Source organism: Ambystoma mexicanum, chromosome 5p, assembly GCF_040938575.1.
Source record: "Ambystoma mexicanum isolate Mex_15411 chromosome 5p, UKY_AmexF1_1, whole genome shotgun sequence".
In the NCBI taxonomy this organism is placed as follows: Eukaryota; Metazoa; Chordata; class Amphibia; order Caudata; family Ambystomatidae; genus Ambystoma; species Ambystoma mexicanum.
In genome coordinates this window covers 578,790,882-578,804,551 of record NC_090930.1, presented here as the reverse complement: position 1 = coordinate 578,804,551, position 13,670 = coordinate 578,790,882, and positions in this window count along the sequence as shown.

Below are 13,670 nucleotides of genomic sequence, written 5' to 3'. Positions count from 1 at the left end.
ACCTCAAGGAAAATGGTGAAACTGTAGGAGTGTGATGACCAGTACATCAATGTTTAATTGTATGTATGAATGGTGTATCAACAACACATGACCACATTTGGAAATAACAAGAGGACTTTCTTGGAGCACACAGTGTCCACTGCTTGGCAGAGAGGGTACCCACCACATGTCAGATACCCAATGTGGTCACCATCCTCGCAGCCAGTGCCCATCACTCATTTATACAAGCAGCTCTGTACCAGCACAAAAGTTAAAAAATGGATATCGAGCATCACATGAGCGCTGTACACAAAACATGGATCAGTTTAAAATAAGATGCAGAAAAATATGGTTTTATTTGCTTTTTGACACCGTAATGACACAGAGCTTACAAAAGAGCAACCCCCTTAGCCGTGCTCTAAAGCAGCCCATTCAAACCATTGCTCTTTTAGTATCTTCCTACATCTAGATTTACCTCCTTTGACAGAGGAATGGAACAAGGTTCCAATATCCATCCATGCACTTGGGATATATCTATATACCATATCCAGAAATCTTATTTCCATAGGCCTGCATTCAACTTTAACAATCTGAATTATAGATGTGAATAGTGATAGTTTGCTACAAAGCAATGTGTTGCTACTGACAAGTTTGCATTGTTGTTAATTATGTTATATATATTTTTGGTATTTGTTCACTATTCCCGTTCAGGCATGATCTAACGTGTCCCTTGCAATGACATTGCTACAATGTATGCATCCTAGACAGGGAAATGTTCTTGTGTTCAATGTTGAATGATGCATTCAATCCTGAGTTACTATCCTCTACTCATATCAATACATACTTCATTTTCTTTTTCCTTTTATAGGCTATGTGTAAGCCTCTGGGAAACAATTTCCCAAAGTCTGGCTCTGTTTGCCGAATGTGCCAGTCATTCATCAGTCAGGTATCTGTAATGTAAAAACTAGAATTGTTCTTCAAAGGAAGGTCATACACTGTATATGCTGTGCTTCAATATGAATTGGCATTGCTTTGTAGGTGGGGTGTCTGACGGTTTAATTCAACCTGGTCGATGGTTTTCTTGAGGATCAAAAGATGAGTTTAATGTGGGGGTTTTGGCAAGGTCAATCTATTACCAGATATGTTTCCATTAGTTATTGCCAGGGTAATCCTTCATGTTTCTGTTGTATCTTGAAATGCTTTGGGTCAAGTGGTTTCTTCGACAAAACGGCTTGGAAATGTCCTCTTGGGAACTTAGTCAGACTCCTTGCATAGGTATTCTGAGGAGGATGGGCTCTTTGTGGTATGGTGTGGGTGAATCTTCTTTTCATTCAATAGTGTGACAGATGAAGATGGGGTTGATTGCAGATCAGGGAATCCCTTGTCATCCTCCTGTGTTGTGTGCTGTAGATCAACTGGGCTTTTGTGGTTGATATGAATATGATCCTCATAAGGTCTCATGAGGTGTACAACGTGGGTGGTCGAATAATTCTCGTGGATCTGCTCTAGCAGGTTTGTTTATAGATTGATCCACTCATGTCTCACAGTTGTTCTGGAGGTTGATTTTTCTGATGGTCTTAACTTTGAGGTCAATAAGTGATGATGTGGGGCTTTCTCTGTTAGCGATCTGGTCCTGCTCTCCTTTTGGGTAATCCTTATTGTGGTGAAAGTTGTGCAAGTAGCTGAGCCGGAAAGTAACTGGGGGGCCTTTCCTATGCTTGTGTGTGAGCTGCTGTTTGATAATGATAAATTATTGAACCTGGTGTTCATGATATCATGACTTGATGTTGAGGATGAGCAACCTCTTGCTATTCCAGTCATCAATCAGAAAGAAAGCAATAACAATAGCTCGATACGTATGGCATTTGTTGTGGTAATATTATGGTATGACAATGTGCATACTTGTGAACATACATGTGAAATTGGCAGACCATTATAATCATGCAGAGCAAAACTATAATGGATCAGTTTTTTGGGGACAATGAGAAACTGGCATGCTACATTTCCCAAAACACTGTGCAACATGCACAGTCCATGTGACATTGCCATGGGCTAATGGTGTGTCATGGACATATGCTTTACAGTGGTAAAATGATACTGACATGGTGCTGTCAGAAATAACATTAATATTAATATCTACTGTCACAAAGCCATTTAATAAGGCAATAAATACACTGGCATAATGATAATCCAGAGGCAATGTGAGCCTAGCCCTTTTATGGGAGAAGTGTTTTATTTCAATTTAAATTTCAATTTTCTGGGGTGATTGGGTGCCAGAGCTTTGTTATACCCAAGGCAATACAAATATTGACCTATTAAAATAATTTCATTGGAACAATGCTACAAAGTTACAGTGACATTGGAATGTTTTTGCAATGTTCTTAACTTGAACTATGTATATCCATTTGGGGACTGGTATGCCAATAAGACAGCTGTCTGCCTGGTACAATAAATTACACCCTGGCATTTGTGAGAGCCCCACACCTTCGAGAGCAGTCCCTAAAACAATCCTGATAGAATTGTATTTTCTGGCAATTGTGATTGTGTTCTACTAGCTGGCGGCAACAGCCAGCGTATTTAACACTGATACAAACCTGGTTTGATTACTAATGGTATTGTTTTTATGATTAATCATTTATATTTCTCTGTCGATAGTGAAAAGCAGAATCCTGCTGCGGTGCAGATGTTGACTGTACATCTATTTTATTTTTAACATTGTTTTCCAATGAACACACAACAGATTCACTGTGCACGTGTGCATACCTAGCCCCTGAAGTATTAGAGGATCCCACACACCTGTCAGGAGTACTGCCCATGAAGGCTGTGGCTTTTCATATTAATGTGTTCCAAAATTGTGCATTGCAATGCAGTGATACCACATTCTTTGTTAAACATTTCCTTTTTGTAGTTCCCACCTCTCAACATCGTCTCTCAACATCATCTGCTTTGTTTTTTTTTTTTAGTGTCATTTTATGTTGCAAATGATTTGGGTCAGATATTAATGTTCCATCTATTTACAGTTCGCTAGCCTCCACTCATCTGTAATTAAACAACAAAGAGTATAGTTTAAAAAGTGCTCCAGTTTTGGCAGAAATGTTCTATACATAAATCGCTTTCACCATAAAATGTGTTGATAAACTAGCCCACTCTCTTAACCTTATATCTCTTATATCTGCAACCATTGATTATTTGACAAATTTCACGTCTTGTTAATTCCAGGCAAAATGTACAAATACTATCATCTTAGTATGTAGACAAAATCATATTTTATCACATAATTTAAACTCACAGCTTTAAAACGAGTATCTTCTTCCACATTTCTAACATATCAGTATTCCATTTTAAATTCCCCTGACTTTTCTAGTGGGATTGCCCTACACACCCAATAAGATATGTTATGTTGCAGAAAGTTTACAGCGCGCATTTGCCAAATGCAGCTTGGCGCAAATAGCTCAAGCCAAGAAGGTAGTGCAGATGTACAGCTAAAATAAAAGAGTTTTCAAGATATGCCTAAACGTGAGTTGATTTGTGACATCTCATGGCAGTGCATTCCACAGCTTGGCGGCTGCTACCAAAAAATGCATGGCCACCAGTTCGAACCAATTTGTAGCATGGACACAACAGAAGATAACCATCCTGAGAATGGAGAACCTGGGTAGGTACATAAAGCTGGAATTTAACTCGAAGGTATTCATCTCTCAATAAATGTACGGCGCAATGAATGACACAAAGTAATTTAACACTTTGTTTTATCATCAAGAGCCAATTGAGGTTCTGCAGATTAGGTGTAGTATGCGTGCCGTAAGGGGAGCCAGTAGACACCTGAGCCGCTAGATTCTGGAGTCACTGAAGGCACTTGACGAAATGTGCCAAGTACAGTGAATTACAGTAATCCAGATAGCTCATTAACAGTGAGGCTACCACAGCTGCATGAAAGTGTCTCAAAAGAAAGGATGAACTTTCCAAAGTATATTTACTGCAGACGTCCTTCCTGGCAAATGGTACATATTTGGTCTTTAATCGAGAGTTAGGAAGACAGATTCACTGCCAGATCCCTCACAACCATCGCCTGAGAAGGAAACGGTCCAGCAAGAGAGGCTAGAAGGAAGGGGTTCACAGGGCAGCAGCAGACAGAGGTCCAGCCAGAAGGACCTCTGTCTTGTCCCCATTCAATCTAAGCGAGTTGGAACCCATCCACCACCAAAAAGCCTCCAGGCTACTCCTATACATCATACACATATTAAACATACATTTTCACACCTTAAATTCGGGTCAACGATAATGCATTAACATTTGCCAGGGGGATTGTGTGCAGTGATGAACCTCAGGTAAGGAATGAAAAATGAAGGAATGAAGAGGATGGTACATTAGATGAAGGTGGATGCTTTAAATCATGGAATCAGAAGGCCCATATCTTTGATCCAGCTGTATATCTGTCATTCTTATGTTGTTTTGTATGGAACAGAATGCATGAACCTATGACATGTCATGCTGCGACCAATATAATCATCTAGAAATGAGAAACAATGCATGGTGAGAGCATACAAATACAAAGCCTCAGAGCATGTATGCTTAAAAATGATGGAATTGACTGCTGGCTATCTCACCATATTCAAACATAGGTGGAAAATTGTCGCATATCAGAAGATTGGATCTGCTGGGCAGTTTAACCCTATTAGTCCCCATGCCTATTTATCTGATTTTTTAGATGTGTTTATCTCCTGGTGCCGTAGCTCACTAAATCACAAATAATACTATAGAGTAACCATTCATTTTTTACTTCATTTGATTAAGGAGATCACTCCTCTGTGCCACACCTTGTGGGCATATGAAATAATTAATGGAGAGCAGATATCAATGTGAAGTGTATGTATCACTCAGAACAGATGTAGCACTTTCTGAAAACTATTTTGTTCAGTAGGTAGATGGCCATCTTTCACGTATATCATGTTTGCTTCTCAGACAAAAATCAGTTTACCTTTTATATTTGTTGCAAAGTGTGAGTGCGTTCCATGAGTTCCATGTGCAAATGTTTTTCCAATTAGCAAATATTATAAAGAAGTAACACAAAAAGACCAATAACTTAGAAGCATCACTGTACAAAGCCTGTATTACTTAATGGTGATATTATGCAAAGGAAAGCAAAAATAATTCTCAGGGTTTCTTGGCAGTCTCACATACATTTCAAAATGGCTGACATTGTTTTTTTCCCTTGCTGTTTTTCACTGGAAGTATTTCTATACCACAAATGGAATTTTAAAAAAATCTATTACATGGTTGGTTCTTCTATATATGGTTAGTTGTCAGACAATTTTCAGATGTGTAAACTCTTTATGTCAGCCGATGTGCCAGATGGTCATTGTTCATGACCTTTGATCTTAAAATGCACTATATCAAACGTGTTTAACATTATATCTTGGTAACATAAGATCCGTTTGTATTAATTGAGGTGTCTCCTGAAAGTTAATGACATGCTCTCCATAATCTTTTAGTCAAATAGTTTGAGAGGTTATGCCATTTGGCCTTTGACCACACAATATGCATTAACACGCTGTTGTTATGGTCATTATTCTACAATTGTCGTACAGCTTTTGACAAGTTAGTTATATCCTCTAAAGTCCTGATTTGTACTTTTTTCATGTTTGGATCAGATAATGTTTGAGATTTGTAATTTGAACTTTGACCCCATACTCTCCCACCCAAAAGTGTGTTTAAATTGTTTACCACTAGCATTTAGCACATTTACATAAGAGGGGTATTATTGGAATGGCCATGGCAAGTACTTTGTCTTCTAGATGCCAAGTAGAGTGTGGGGGTGTTTGTGAAATGTTTCCTTTGACTTAAAATAGGTATTTGCAACTCATTTGTCTGATTTGTCAGCAATCATTAATTTGATTGAGCTAAGTGGTTTATCGTTCGAAATGTTATTGTATGTGCAATCTCATCAATGTGGCACATAGTTTAATTATTTCATTTTGACCTTTCACCTCAGAGTAATGATTCTCAATTACTGTATGTAAAGCTATAACTTTAGACACTTCAAACGACAGGACCTAGCTCTGTACATTGAACGAATACATCGGAATGTTTGGACTGTTTTGTTAAACTAAGGGTTTGACAGGCATCTCATATTTACTTTGTCTTCTGTAGACTCCTTGGTTTTCCTGATGAAGGCCTTGATTTAAGATGGAATGGGGAAGTGTGTATGTTGTAATGGCCACAATACAGAATGTCAACTTCTGTCTACACATGTGGAGGTTGGTATGCTCATAGTGTACGTTTCAATTAGTTGAGATAAAATGTTACTAACCCATGAATATGTGATGCAATACGATATATATAATTTTGCACACAAATTAAGATGGCAGTATGTGTAAATTGCTGATGAAATTAAAGAGTTGTGACAACTGATGAACTTGTGTAGATGTAACCATAAAGTATCCTTTTATTGACTGCTTAAACACTGCTCTACGAAGTATGCAAATGTGCTCAGGATAATATTGGTTTTGTGGATTAGATTGAAGAAAACATGTCATTTATTGAAGATTGAAAGTCTTGCTGTGTCAGGAATGAGAACTGGATACCTCATTGTTGGGGCATACATTTACCTGGAGATAAAAACACATTTTTAAATGAAGGCAGACTCTGTTGAAGTTGAAAAGCAAAGGCCCACTGAAGAATTTGAAATACAGAACTTAAACAAATAAAGCATGTTTTGTGCAGCAGTTATATATGTTGGCACAAAGGCAAACGTCGTGGAATTTAAAAAGCAAAGCCAATAGTGTAGTTGAAAACAAATTATAAATAAATTAAACCTGTTTTTTGCAGCATGTATAAGGTGCACAATTGGCCACCATGTAGTCTGTACATTTGTGAAACAGTAATTCCAGACCTAGAAAACACTAGAATTTGATAAACAAAGGTAAGAGCAGAAAGTGTTCAAATAAAAGAAAACAGTGACAAAAGAAGCAGCTGCAATGGAGGAAACTACTCCGGATTCTGGCAGAAAGTTGAGCTATCTCACTTGTAGTGTCCTTTGCACTGGCTGCCCATTTACTTCATAATCTTGTCTGAAGACCATCATAGATCAGTGAAGTTGAGTGCATTGCTTTGACCTGCAGCGTTTTAGGTATACAATGTGCATTTGTTGTGTGAATAAGGCTCTTGAGCTAGTTCACACAGTGCTGCTTTCCATTTCCAAGAGAAATCGATTTTTTTCATAACGATGTATTTACTTTTGAAATAAAATGTCCAATAAGCTCCGTGGTTTGCTGTCCCAGAGCCGAAGCTACGTCGCCTGAACACCCTATACCTTAAGTATGCTTGCTTTCATATTTTTAAAATATCTTCACAAACAATTGGCATCATCTTTTTCAATAGAATACAGGATTAACAGCAAGCACGTTCATTCAGTTTGTGTCTGTGTCTTTTTATTACAAGACTTAGCTTGATCCTTGCAAAAATATAATCCATTAAATAAATATATTTTTTGTCGAGAAAAATATTGTTTTCTCAGTAAGTGTGCTTCCTTTAAAACCGATGGTTCAAGGCATGCCTGTATTAAATAATCAGTAGTCTATAACTTGTAGAGGTTGTGCAGGACAATTTAAATCCTCTGGTATCTACATGCAATCGCAGTTTGCCTCAATAATGAAGCATTTTGAATATACTGGTTGGAAAACACTACGCATGGGGCACCTGTAAGAGCGAGCAATTGTTCACCAGAACTTCAGAAATATAAATAAACATCATTCTTTTGTAGGAAAAGAAAAAATGCCATGAAGGGTCCCATCCCGGAAGTGTAAGTCTGACGGGCCCAACCCAACTACAGAAAACCCTTCATTTGTTCCTAATGTCAATGTTAACTAATGTTTTATATAAAAATAGAGAATATGCTCTACCCCATGCGCTAGTCTGCCTTTGTGGCTTTTTGGAACCCTCACCTGATTGTGCCAGAAAATAAAACCGTCTCTCTAGCATTGGTCGGGTGAGAGAGTGTGGACCCTGGATGGGCTCATGAATTTTCCTCAGATTTGAAGTGGGATTCAGGAGCCTCACATTACCTAAAGATAAATGTGGGTTACCCAAAATGTTCAAAGTCTTCTTTCAGAATGTTTGCAGGGGAGTAAAAACTGCATGTCCAATATCATGATATGAAGGATGATTGAGAAAACAAAAACGGCATTTTATGAGTTCATGGTGACTGCCAAGGACGTCAGTTAGGGGTTGCTGCAACCCCTGAGGTCTCCCTTGCTACCGTTGTGGTCCCCCTCTGCTCTTTGTTTCTGAAGTGGATGGTTTTCTGATAGCTTTAGCTGGTAAGATAGCTCTGAGGGTTCAGCGCTCGCTGCTGCAATGTGTGTAATCTGCAGGTTTGACTCCTGGCAAGGTCAACCCCAACTGAGGTTGATAAATGAGTACCAACATGGGTTGGGTGATATTGTATGTATATTTGTTCTATATAGAGCGCTTAAGCATAAGTGTTATATGATAAAACAACATTAAGGTTTGGCCTAGGACGTCTGCTTGCATTCACAGTAATTTAGTAATATGGGCCTATACACACTGATATTAACGATACCTATGGTGATCCATTTTTGTATGAAATGTATATCACTTTAAAGTGATAACATAACCATATTTTTCGTAGTGTACTTAGAAACAATGCTATTTGATGCCACTCCTGTTTAGTCAAGGGGTGAAAAGGTTGTGTTCCATCACTTCCTGTGATGTCACTTGGGGGTGGTGTCAAATTGCATCACTTCCTGTGATGTCATCCGAGGTCAAGGTCGTGTGATAGCACTTCCGCTATCCCAGGCATTTTGGTGAAATTACATCCCTGGTGACTCTGATTCATTCCATTAGTAATTTCTTTTGATGCACATGTATTCTGAATTAAGATACCATTATCTTGTGAAGCAGTTCTATTTGGGCTGGGTTAAATGTAACTATCCATGCCTTGAAAAGCATCCTTCCTCACAATCTTTGCATGTTCTCATGCCTAGAAACAATTGTCTGCAGGCGCGTTATAAATGACATATCACCCCATATCACATCATGTTCATTATCTTTTTTTATTTTCTTATAGGAGCTGCCTTGGAGGTGATTTAGTGAATACAATTACAAAATATGTTGTGTAGAGAAGAAGGTATACTTTATTCATACACAGTTCTCTGTCAGCTACCATAGACGCTCTGGGGGTAATTCATGGATTCAAGCGCAGAAGTGGCGCATGCGGCTGGCACACAGAGGGAGCGTGCGGCAGCTTGCGCCAGCCGTGTGCACCGAAACCCATTTTGACGCACAGCGTATTCATGGATTTAAACATCCCTGACCAGCCATGGCTCAGCCTGGCGCAGCGACTCTGCAGCAGTGCCAGTTACGCCGCCAACACCGCCCTCTGTGCCAAAAACATCCACACAAATCCTCTACATGGCGCAAAGGCCAGTGGAACAGCATACAGCCCCTCAACAATGAAATCATGGTAAAAACGCCACTCAGCCCTCACGCAACAACACAGGCCAATCGCGTGTAAAACTCCCCGCACACCCCTCTGAATACACAAAACCTGCTCGCGCCAACACAATCGTGTATAATACTCCCTGCACACCCCTCAGGATACGCATACCCTGCTCGCACCAGTCCAATTGCGTGTAAAACTACCCGCGTACCACTCGGAATACACATACCCCGCTCACGCCAGGCAAATAGCGCAGAAAAAGTCCCCCCTGTGGTGTGTGCTGGCTGCAGGGCATGTCCAGGGGTTGTATGTGTGTCCCCTGTGGTGTGGGCTGCCTGTGGGGCATGTCCAGGGGTGATGGGCTGCCTGTGGGGAATGGGGAGGGTGGATGGGCTACCTGCGGGGCATGTGCAGGGGTGATGGGCTACCTGTGGGGCATGGAGAGGGTGGAGGGGCTGCCTGCGGGGCATATCCAGGAACCATGCCCTGCAGCCAGCCCATCATCCATCCCCATGCTCCGCAGTCAGCCCATCACCCCTCCACATGCCCCGCAGGCAGCCCATATGGCACCATGCACTTGAGAGCACCAACACAAGTCACCCCCACCAGTGACAGGAACCTGCCAGCAGGCCCTGACTCATGTCCCCCCCACTAGTGACGGGCACCTGCCAGCAGGCCCAGACAGATGTCCCTCCACCCCACCCCCATTGAAGGCAACTTGCCAGCAGGCCCGACACATGTCTCTCCATCCGACCCCCATTGACAGCAATCTGAAAGCAGGCCCCAACTCCTTTCCCCCCCACCAGTGATGGGCACATGCCAGCAGGCCCCTACATATGTCACCCCAACCCATTGATGGCAACCTGCCAGCAGGCCCCGATACATGACCCTCCACCCCATCCCCCTTGACGGTAACCTGCCAGCCGGCCCGACTCATGTCCCCCCCACCAGTGATGGGCATCTGCCAGCAGGCCCCGACACATGTCCCACCACCCCATCCCCATTGATGGCAACCTGCCAGCAGGCCCCGACACATGTCCCTCCACCCCACCCCCATTGATGGCAACCTGCCAGTAGGCCCCGACTCATGTCTCTCAAACACCACATCATAAATATACAGACCCATGGCCCTAATGCCAACCCAAATCCCACCGCCCCACCCCCTGTACAAACACCCAATGATCCACGGCACCCACTGCCTACTAAATTACCCATGCCATGAGAGTCTGAAAAGAACCAGCATGCCCATCAGCAAATGTCCCACAGAGCCACAGAGTGGCAACACATGACTTAGCCAATGCTCATGGAGACATGCACACAATAAATCATAGTAGACCACACCAATAATGAAGAATAATGACATGTATTAAAAAGAAAACCAAATGACATAATGAAAACCACACATGCAAATGAAGAAAGAATGATTGCAATATGAAAAAGAAAGTGAAATCCAAGGAAAATAAAAATCCAAAACATGAAAAAAGAAAAGTGGCCCATCCCTAAAGCCAATAGAAAGAAATCCTAAGTTGAAAAGCATTAAAAAACATTACTCCATGTGAACATCAAAAAAAGAAAGTATGAACAAAAGGAAGCCTACCAAAAACAGTATTTAAAAACACAACTATATACAAAAAGTGGAGCAAGGTCTGTGGACTCCAAATCATAATAAAAACCAAATGAAACCTAAACCTAAATAACTGTATACAAGGCAGCGGGCTAGTCCGATGGCTCTCTTATTGATGTCCTGGGCCAGGGCATCATTGAACTCCATGTCGATGTTCCGGAGGCGGGCCTGTTCCCTGGCCTCGAGGTCTCGGACCACCTCAAAGCCCGGTCCATGGAGTTCTACGCCCTGACCATTGTGAGCTGTGCCCTCTCTGTCTGCCACCGCTCCGCACCTATTTGTTGGCCTAGCCACTGCCGCACGGAAGACACTCCCAACCCTGGGTCCTCCTGCTCACAGGGCGATGTCTGCCCCCGGGATGTTGATAGCCCGAGCCATGATTGATCCCATGCTCAGCCTGCTGCTGCCTCCAATGCAACTGCCTCTGGCACCACAACGTCCTCCAGGCTGATGGAATCCTCTGGTGCCGCCGTGCACGTGCCCTGCTTGATGATGCCTGCACGTCATCCATTTGCTGGGGTCCAGTTGGTGGGGTGGCTATGCCTGCTGGGCCTCCGACTCCTGACTGGGGCAGGGATGCGTCCTCCACCAGCCTGGCTGCTGGCTCTGGGCAGCCCCACAGGGGGCCCAGGTGACACTTGGGTGGGAAGATGGCATAGAGGACAACTGGCATTGGGAGTTCAGTTGAGGAGGGGGGCGCAAGAAGATCCAGCACACGGAGGAACCCAGTGCTGACAACCTGTCCTAGTACTGTGACACGGCCAAACAGGTATTCGAAATGACGTGCATTGTCCTCACAAGAACCCTGCACGTCATCCCGACTGCCATGTTGGCGCAATGCCACATGAGCTAGGACAGGCTCAATCTGGTCACGGATTGCCACGTCCACAGTGAGAGGAAGGCCAGTTGTTGTATGCGCATCCCCTCCCTAAAAACGGGTCTGGACGGAGGCATCCCTGCTGGTGCCGGATGATGCAGTCACAGGATCAGGGACAGGATTAAACACAGGCACGTCCGCGGCAGCCTGGGCTGCCTCCTGTCCCTGCCCCTGGACTGCACCACTAGCACTAGTGGAATCCCCCCTTCTAGGCCCCGTGCGTGGGGCCTCCATGGCCTCCTCCTCAACCAAACCTCCACAAACCTGGATGACTCTGTGCCATCTTCCTCCTTAGGCCCCTGTGGGGGCTCAGCTGCCCCTTCTGCTGCCGAGGAGTCCACCTCCAACCTCCACCTCTTGGACCTTCCTTCAGCAGCTGCGGCCATGGACGCAGCACGAGACTCCTCACTCCCAGAAGATATCAGTACCTGGGAGGGGAGCTGGGCCTTGCGCCTCAGGTTAGCTATGGGTTCCCTGCTGCTGTGCTCCACAGCACCGTCTACGGCCTCTTCATCAGTCAACGCTGCAGACAGGGAGAGATAGAACACAGGCATCAGGGCACTGTACAATGGTCTGATACACACATGACAGTTGCACATGAGTGGCAGTGTCAAACTTCACAGATGGCATCACACCCTCCAACACTCATATCATTTGAACGCACACACATGCACAAATAAACTGGAATCGTGCAACAGGCATCAGCATCCATTCACACGTAACTGCATGAACATTTGTTGGCATTACTTCACAAGCAACATGGGGTTTGCCGATCACATGCACACACCCCACCAGACAGACATGCATCTGTACATCTCCAACACCTGTCACAGTGCCATCATCAGCAACTAAGTCACATCTGTCAATCAGGTATCCAAATGTCTGGGTCACATGCATCCATGGCATATCACAGTAGCACACATGTCAAACACACACACGCACGTGTACGTCGTGCACATACATGAAGGTGGAACCAGCATCCATGTGTCACACTCCAACCATGGAATAGTACATACACAGAAATGCTAACATGTGTGCATCTCCACATGCAGCTGTGCATCATGCTTTGGAACACATAATCCATTGATGTGCATCACACATGACTGGACTCACATGCCACATGGTAATCTCCCTGCACAAACACATTGATACATGGGCCACTTCAGACAAATGTCCAAGCTGCACACTCCTGCCACACCTCAACATGCACTGCGTCCAATGAGTATGCATGGACACTCACTGCACGACTCCAGACGGGTCTGCCTCTCGAGAACTTGGAGGTGAAGTGCTGGGCGAATGTATTCCAAGGCCCTCATCTGGTCGGTGGTAAGGCGGACCCGGCACCCCACTGCATCCGCTGCATCCAAGAGGCACCGGGCCTTTCTGAGGGTCCTGGACCTGAAGTCCTCCCAGCGCTTATGGACGTGTTGCAGGTCGTGGGTTGCCAACCCCCGTGTTGATGCTACCCATGATGTCCATCCAGATCCTCTTCCGTCCATCCTTGTCGGCGTGTGCGTGTGTCATTGTCCAAAGAGGCCATCATAATGCACCAGGACTTGCTCCACCAGGATGCCAACTTCTCCTGCAGAGAAGCTGGAAGCCCTCTGCCTCTTTGCCGGGGGGCCACCACTGGTCCCAGATGGAGTTTGGCCCGGCATGGCAACCCCAGAGGCAGGTGTGGGTGGGCAAATGGGTCCTGGTGCTGGGCTGTGGAGCAATGGAACTGCAGT